The sequence below is a fragment of the Simochromis diagramma genome, unplaced genomic scaffold (assembly GCF_900408965.1).
Source record: "Simochromis diagramma unplaced genomic scaffold, fSimDia1.1 OVJJ01000501.1, whole genome shotgun sequence".
NCBI classification, from domain to species: domain Eukaryota; kingdom Metazoa; phylum Chordata; class Actinopteri; order Cichliformes; family Cichlidae; genus Simochromis; species Simochromis diagramma.
Genome location: NW_024387320.1, coordinates 3378339 through 3386531, shown reverse-complemented (window position 1 = coordinate 3386531; position 8193 = coordinate 3378339).

Genomic DNA, 8193 nt, shown 5'->3' with positions numbered 1-8193 from the left:
TTTTCTACTTTTGTGATTGCTGTGCTGCACCTTAATTTAGTTCTCCTTCCAATTTTCCAAGTTTCCAGTCGCCACACGTTCTTCTTCCCACATGTCAAGCATTCCAGCATTTCTTCTCTCGTTTTAGTCTCCGATTCTCACCCGCTCTAACTGTTCTCCTGGTCTTTGCCTCCGCCTGCTCCCTGTGGTTTTGTTTGACCTGTTCGATTTAGAGTCAGTGTACTGAACCTTTCTTTTTTCAAGTAAAGACTCGAGAACTTTTACCTGCTCTCCAGAATCATGTGCTTAAGTCTAAGTCGAATCTTATGGGGTTCACATTACAACATGGCTCCTTTTCCTGCTACAGGATCACTGTCACTAGCAGTTCTTACTTTAACCTACTGCAGCTGCAGCGCAAACATGCACTGGTGTAATCAGCCTAAGGTACAGTATGTTCACTTTAGTCTTTGTTGCCTGAACACCTTCTTCACTCGCTGGGAGTACTAACATTTCCACCAAAATTTGAACAGACTGGCAGCAAAAGGAAATCCGAGATTTGTCAGATCACCGGTGACAGTAAGAAGAAGTGTCGACAAGTAGTATCATAAGTGTCTTTAAAGTTATTAGAGATTTCCAGATATTATGGTTTGGAACATATGTGAATTATATTAATCCTTATGATATTTCAGCTCATTAGCTTCACTTTGCTGTTATTGTTAGAGATTTGTTTACGATGCGCATCCAAATCAATATGGAGCGGAGTGGCTGCATGCTTTTATTTCCTGTTTTGTTAGTTATAGTCCTGCTTTCAGTGCTTTTATCACATCAAATTAGCATGCCGAGTCTTAACATTTAGACTCATGAGCTGCACGCCAGACTGGAGTATAAAGTTGTTTGTAGAAGTATTATTTATATGTGACAGAAAAACAATATTGATACCACAACTATCTACATAGATTAATAGGCCACTGAGGATTCTGCAAATGTCCTTTCACTTGGTCATTATTATTAAAATATAACTGTTGTGCTATGTGCAATTATTCTCAAGTAAGAGTATGTAACATTTAAACTTCACATTGTTTTTCAAATGCACACAAATTTAAATAGTTAGCATGCAAATTTTAAACACCAGTGCACGAGTCATCACCGTGTGTGTGCGTGGCTCCCAGAAAACGGTATCTGTGATTATTCATGTCATTCAGAAGAGTGATTAAATATTCCTTATACCCTCAGAGCAGCGAAACAAATGAACCACGGCTACGTTCTAACAGGAGCTGACAGATCTTTTAAATAATGTTTATTTATCACCGGTAACATTTTTCAGCCCACGTTTAGTCCCTCTGGCATGTGACCCCAACTGCCTGAAGCACGAGCAGTAGCTCCTCAACTGGCATTTCTTTTTTTTCTCCTTTGTTTTGCGAAACTTTCCAGAACTTTTTTGCTCTTTTTATCCGGCTTCCCCCTCGTTCATCTTCAGATATGATTGAGACATAGGAATACAGAGGTGGAGATAAAGGAAGGAGGCTACATAAGGTGATACAAAATCCATTCAAACTGTTAAAAAGCTAGACTATAAAGATCTACTTTTAAAGGTTTCACTATGACAGAAATAATGTAAACTACTTATTATGCTGCAAAAGCTTAAACAATCACAATCCTACAGCTGAGAAAGTTGTGCAGAGATTTAATGTTACAGATTTAATGACGGGCTAAAAGAGATGTGCTTTAAGTAATGGCAAGTATAAGGGCAAGTTAAATTGTAAATCACGTGTATAAATTAATAAATGAATATATGAACATATTCATTAATCTTCTGCATGGAGATACATTATTCACTGCTTTCTTCTTCCCCTCCCTCAACATCCATGCTAGGGATTCCATTAAACTTTTATTAATACAAAGTCTTCTTTTACCATTGCAAAATCAAAGCACTGCTCTCCACATACAAGATTTTACTTTCAAGGAATGTCAGGCTTACTTGAGGTCAAAGGTATAATTTTGCAAGTTGAAACTGGTATAAAAGCACAGCAGCAGCCGCGGGATGACGACAACACGTGAAGCCTGTTGGTTGCAGCGGTAAAGTAAGAGGACTGTAACTCTTACTCTCGCTTACAAAGATTTGAAACGTCAGCCGAGAAAGGATTGTGTTTCAGGCGAGTCAAACTAGGTGGCTACAAAATAGCAAATCTGCAGGTAAGTTAATCAGCTTCAATCCAAACTCAGTATTTCTTACTGGCTTGTCAGGTTTGTTTACTTTTCATTTGTTTCCTTTACTGTGGTGTGCTCTGTATGCCTTTTTGATTCATTCACTGTCTACTCTACTGCTGTTAAACTACAACAATATTTTCAGTAATGCTGCTTAAACTTACCTCTTTACAGAGTTTAAAAAGTCACATTCACAGGTTTCAGACTTTTTAAAAACCATTTCTTTTCCTAATCAAAGCCATACACACCTCCAGCAATAGAAGGATTTCCTGCTTTTGTCAGTTCGTCAAGTCGATCTGCTGTAACTTCATTCGCGACGTGACTCGAATGTCTGTACAGATGCAGTTCAAGCGTTATTAACAGACCCGTGTTGGCATTTCAGTGATTTCAATATATCATTTTCATAAATGCTACACTAATGAAATGAGGTTGCCTACCAATGCAACACACATGAATGCACATGAAGAGGGGAACAAAGAAGGTGGAAGTCATTTGAATAGTTACATTAGAATTGTATATTTATTTTCTATTAGATATGGTAAACAATGCTTGTGCCTGCTATTTCCTGAATGTATTTAACCACATTGTGACATGCGTAAGCCTAACAGATATGACAGCACCCCCTCTCGAAACATGCCATTAATAAACATGTGTAACATTAAAACAGTCTCTGGGATTATAGTTCAAAACATTCAGGCTATTAAAGCCGAGTGTGTATGGAGGGTTAAAACTGACAAAATTAAAAGTAGGAAATATATAAATGTTTGGAATGAATAAAGACTCAAAATCATAAAATGTATAGACTTTTATGTTATTTTATGTAACCATTCATAAAATGATGAAGCTGTTTTCAGTTGTTGCAATAATTCCAAAATGTGTTCACTTTACCTTTAATTTTCCAAACTCTTTTTCCTGTTTTCTATTAGTTTCTCTCTCTGTCTCAATTTCTGTATTTTCTTTTTTCAGTTCTTAATGCATTTCACATTATGCTCCACAGTCCATACTAGCGAGAATGTGTCGATCAATATTGTGTCAAAAAAAAAAACAGATCTTAAACTTTAAACAAATACTTTATTTATTTGCTGTTGTAGAAGCAATTTAAGAAAAAAATAACTTAAATGTTAAGAATAAATTTTAAAGTGGAATGAAACTTGTCTCAGTCGATCTTTTCTTAAGGAAAGTAATTATATAATTTAAATAATTATGTAATGTTAAGTATAAAGCAAAGGAAGGTGCATTTAGTAACAAAGGAAAAACTAGCTTCACTAATAAAGTATAAAATTAGTCACATTAGAACGCAACAATATTTCACACAGACATCGTGTTAACTCTGGGTTTGTCATGCACAGCAGGAAACAGCTATACTGTTCACACAGGGGCAGATATGAACCATACAAACTCCCCGTCTCCACTGACTTTGAAGCCCTGATGGCTGCCTCACCAAAGTGCAGTGTTACAACGCTGCATAAGAAATGATATGCAAGAAGTAGAATTGAATATTCATGACCAAATCCATCGGCTGTTTCCACTGTAGCATTAATTAATTGCTTGAGGGGACGCTAAACCCAAATACAGAGCTGAACTCCTCGATGCTGAAACACAGGACGCCCAAAGAACAAGAAAGCGATAAGTGCGTAACTAGCGAGTGCTAACACATTGTGAATCTTTCAAATAGCGCAGGAGTGTACTGAAAGATTCATTTAGCAATTAACACAAGCATACAATGTTTTAAGTAAAAGGAGGGAAAAAAGGGAACACTGTGAACCGAATCCTTCTTTGTTTAGGATGTGTGGTTACATATGTGCCATTAAAAATGTCTGAATATTCATGTGCAAAGATGACTAAAGATCATCCAATCATCTCCTACACAGTTGCTCTGGCAGTTAGAAGAGAGCCGCTGAGAGGAGTTTCACTGTGAAAGACATTAGCATGCCTTTGAAACAAGAGACCTTGGGTATGAACAAGGGCTATCCATACACACTTTGGAATGTAATTTATATGCACAAACTGAGGTGTGAGGCCAGAGGACGTTGGAGGGGCAGAAGGGATCCACTCAATACAGGTGTAGCTTTCACTGGCCAACAATGTAATAACCGTTTTTATACTGCCAGGGCCTCTTTACACATCGCCGAGTTCCTCTGAAGTTACAGTCTCTATTGAAACAATCTCACCGCTGAATAAAGTCACATCAGAGGTGTGTAGATAATTGGATGCTGTGCGTGCGCTTTCTTGTATCTGCTGTGTGATCTTTAAGGTATATGTTGCCTCATCACAGAGATTTCTGCTCAACGTTTCAAGCCGCACACGGATAAATGTGTAGATTTCCAACTGTTTGTTTGACGACCCGAGTTACTTTTTGCGCCACCGCCACCGGTGACCTATGTGCTCAGCCCGCTGAATTATGCATGGTGATTATGCGACGTAGTCCTCTGAATTGTAAATTCTCACAATTATACAGCCCATTGTCTATTCATTATTTCAAAACGAATGGGAAATTATGTAAAACTATCTCTAAAGAGGAAAGCAGCGTGTAATATGACTTGCCATATTGTTCATGCAATTCAAATACTTTGCTTTTTCTGAGAGTTGAAAGTAATCAGATTTAAATGAAATCTGACTTGCATGTCATGTGGGATTATGATACATTTGGAAGATAAGCTATGATAACTCTACTTACGCGCCGTTAGGTGAGAGCACTCAGGCAAAGAGTGTTTTCCAATTAACTTAAACCTCCCTCAAGGTTAAATATACAAGTGTTGACTCAGAGTCGAACTCATCTTCTTTTCTTGACCAGACCAGAAGAGGACCTGTCTCGTAATGTCTCTCTGCAGATTTTCTTTTCTGATCCCAGTGCAAACGCAAATGTATAACAATCTAACACAGAGGCCATCGGATCCAGAATTTGCTGGAAAATCTGCGCCCATGAAACACAAACCCAACAAAAATTGCTATCAGAGTAGACTCCAGGACCCTGAAAATGTCGAACAAGTTTTTTATTCATAACCGTTGTTTTTTTCTTTTTCTGATTTTTACAATTATTACTCTTTCTCTTCTCTTAAAGTCCTCCTCGTCTCACCAGTGTGTTCCTTACTGTTCCCTGTGATATTACGCAGGCATGGAAATTTGTCTGTGCTCACCCTAAATCAGTACATACTAATTACATGTTTCCAAAATCCTGTGGATACAGCTTTCCTCTGCTGCACTGAGGATTGACATTACAGTGAATGCACCTTCTCTGCTTTACACTAATTTTAAAGCAAAACTTTAAATAAAAATTGTTATACTTAGCAACTACTTAGACTCATGTAAGGCGGTCCAGGAATTAACATCCATGCTGGAAATGTTCCAAAACATCATCTCATGAAAGAAGGCGAGACCTCTGTCTGTACTGTGCTTTGTGCGAGGGGTGTTTAGGGTGTTGGATTTAGAAATACAATAAAAATATATATTTTCTCCACTTATTTGTATTGATAGTATCTTATATTATATTTATAACACATTGCAAATTTGAATATTTATTACATGTATGACCAAGCTTAACAGCTATTCCAACAACTAGGCGTAACCCTTGTTTCTCTCTTCTGAACTCAGTGGTTACTATGTCTACTCTTGCAACAACCTGGAACCTGTTTTAATGGTCGTCAAAACACATTTTTATTCATATAAACTGAGATGTCAAATCTCGTTATGAAGGGTTCAGGGGAGGCCACCAAGTCTTAATGGGGGAAAGAGTTAAGCAGTGTTTTTCATTTCATAAAGTACTAAACGTTTATAATAGTAGTATTATATGCTATTTACACAAGTATTGTAATTAAAGTAATCATTGCAGACCCTGCATCCTCATAGAGGAACATTATATTTTAGTTTTTCTTCACCTTATACTTCATTCTGCTTAAGTGACACCTTATAAGTGACCTTATTTCTTAACAGGTATATGTAATCTTTTATCCTAGTCCCCATATAAGGCACATTTTAAAGCAGAAATTACTCAAAGATCATGTTTAGTTTCAGTTTTAGCTATTAGGTCCAACTAATACCAGGCATCTAGGAGAAATTAAAGGTCTCATGAGATAACATGATAAATCAAAAACTATATTTTACAAGACTCTGTAAAAGTGAGTGATGTTTTTGTGGGTTTGTTTTTACGGTTTCAGGGTTATTGTGTTGAAAGTTTTGAGACATTTGCCCATACGTATATGCATACAAATAGTATCTGATCATTAGAAAGAGTGTAAAAACTCAACCAGTATACAATCAAAGTTGCGTCCATATGCAGCTTGCCTACAGTGCACAGAGTACACTGAGAAAGTAAATTATACCGAGTTATACTCACATTTTACTGATAATAGTCAGGACATAGGGGTTAAACTATATACGACGTTGACGTAATACAAGTTTACAAAATTTTAACGAGGTGGAAAAACTATCACACGGATTAATATTTAAAGTAGAAAAAAAGTGTTTATATGTTTTAAAGCCCGTCTGAAAGAGGTTTGTATGTTTTCTTTGTGCTTTTCTGTTCTGTTCTGTCAGGAATTCACAGATTTGGGTCTAATTTTTTTTAAGTTTAAAGCATATTCTCTGGCCCTGGCTTAAAAACCAGGGACTTTGTCCACCCTTTCCAGCGTGACTGCTTCCTCCTCCTCTTCCTCCCCCTTCTCTGAAAGTGTTACCCTCTCATCCTCTATCTCCCCTCATCCACTATTCTCCTCCTCACCTCCTGCTGCACTCCATCCCTCTGCTGAGCACAGGTATTTGTTTAGGAATCTCTCGGTGGAAATTATACTCCATCTCCGGCGCTCCCTATCAACACACAATTATCATGGGCAATCATGCAGAACAGCGCTGAATTCAGCTGGGACTCCCACTCTGATGACATTACTGACTGCAAGGCCCTGCTACTGCTGGAGGTAGCCTGCTCCACACCTGCATTACACCGCCCTCTCTCTCTCTCTTCGTCACACACTCTCGCCTGGATATGGATAGAGAAATGATTAAAGTTTCTTTTTTTAAAATCTTATTAGGATTTCATTTAAACCAGGAAGTCCACCAGATAAGAAATGTCTTTCTTAGGGGAGACTTGGCTGAAAAGACTGCTGCAACCTCAAACAGGACAAATCCTGTGATCTTATCTCATAATTCATTAGCATTTGCCCACCAATGCTGGGCCTCCTTTCGTGACCTGCAGGGGGGCTTTCCCTCAGTGCGGCTTCTCATAAATCTAAGCCAAATTTGATGGACTCTGTGTGGTGATAGTCATTTGAAATTTCAGGAATTTGGAAGTGTGAAACTCCATCATTAGAGCCTTCTGTGAAGCCCAAGTCAGTCTCGCAAATAATCAATGCCTTACATTGTGTCACTCTCTCCTGCATTCTGAGGCAAAGCGCAGATGCATTTCCCTATGTATGATAAGTACATTATGAGTCTCGAAAGGCGCAGAGTTGATGCAGACACACGAGAATCAACACAGGAGTCCATTCAGATCCTGATCAAATGCTCCATTCATGAGTGAAATTACCATCCGTCTGTCAGCCAAGGTGTGAATTCTTTCATCTACAGATTCTGCCTCTGAAGTTGTGATTAAATGCATAACGCCACATACACTCCACATAGAGTCAAGATAAGCAAAATGGGATTTCTGTCTCTCAAGGTGGTGGTTGGTGTGTGATTCAAGTGAGGCAGCAGTGCCATCTTGTGGTCATTTAGTTCATATATATATTTATGGTTTTAGTGCAGTGCTTAAGAGATGCTTAAAGAATCAGTGAATCCTGTTTGATTATTGTTGTTAGTTTCATAGCTTATTCATGCCACTGGTGTCACATGCTCTGTAAGCTGTGCTACATCGGTCCTATTTTACACATTTTTACAATTTCTGCCGCCTCATCAATCAACAATAAACTGATTGTTTTTGCAAATTAAAATTCTTTCTTTTTTTTCTCCCATTTTTCTTTTATTATAAAGAAGGACTGTTTTATTATTAGTTTCATTTACATGCATCTGACACAATGC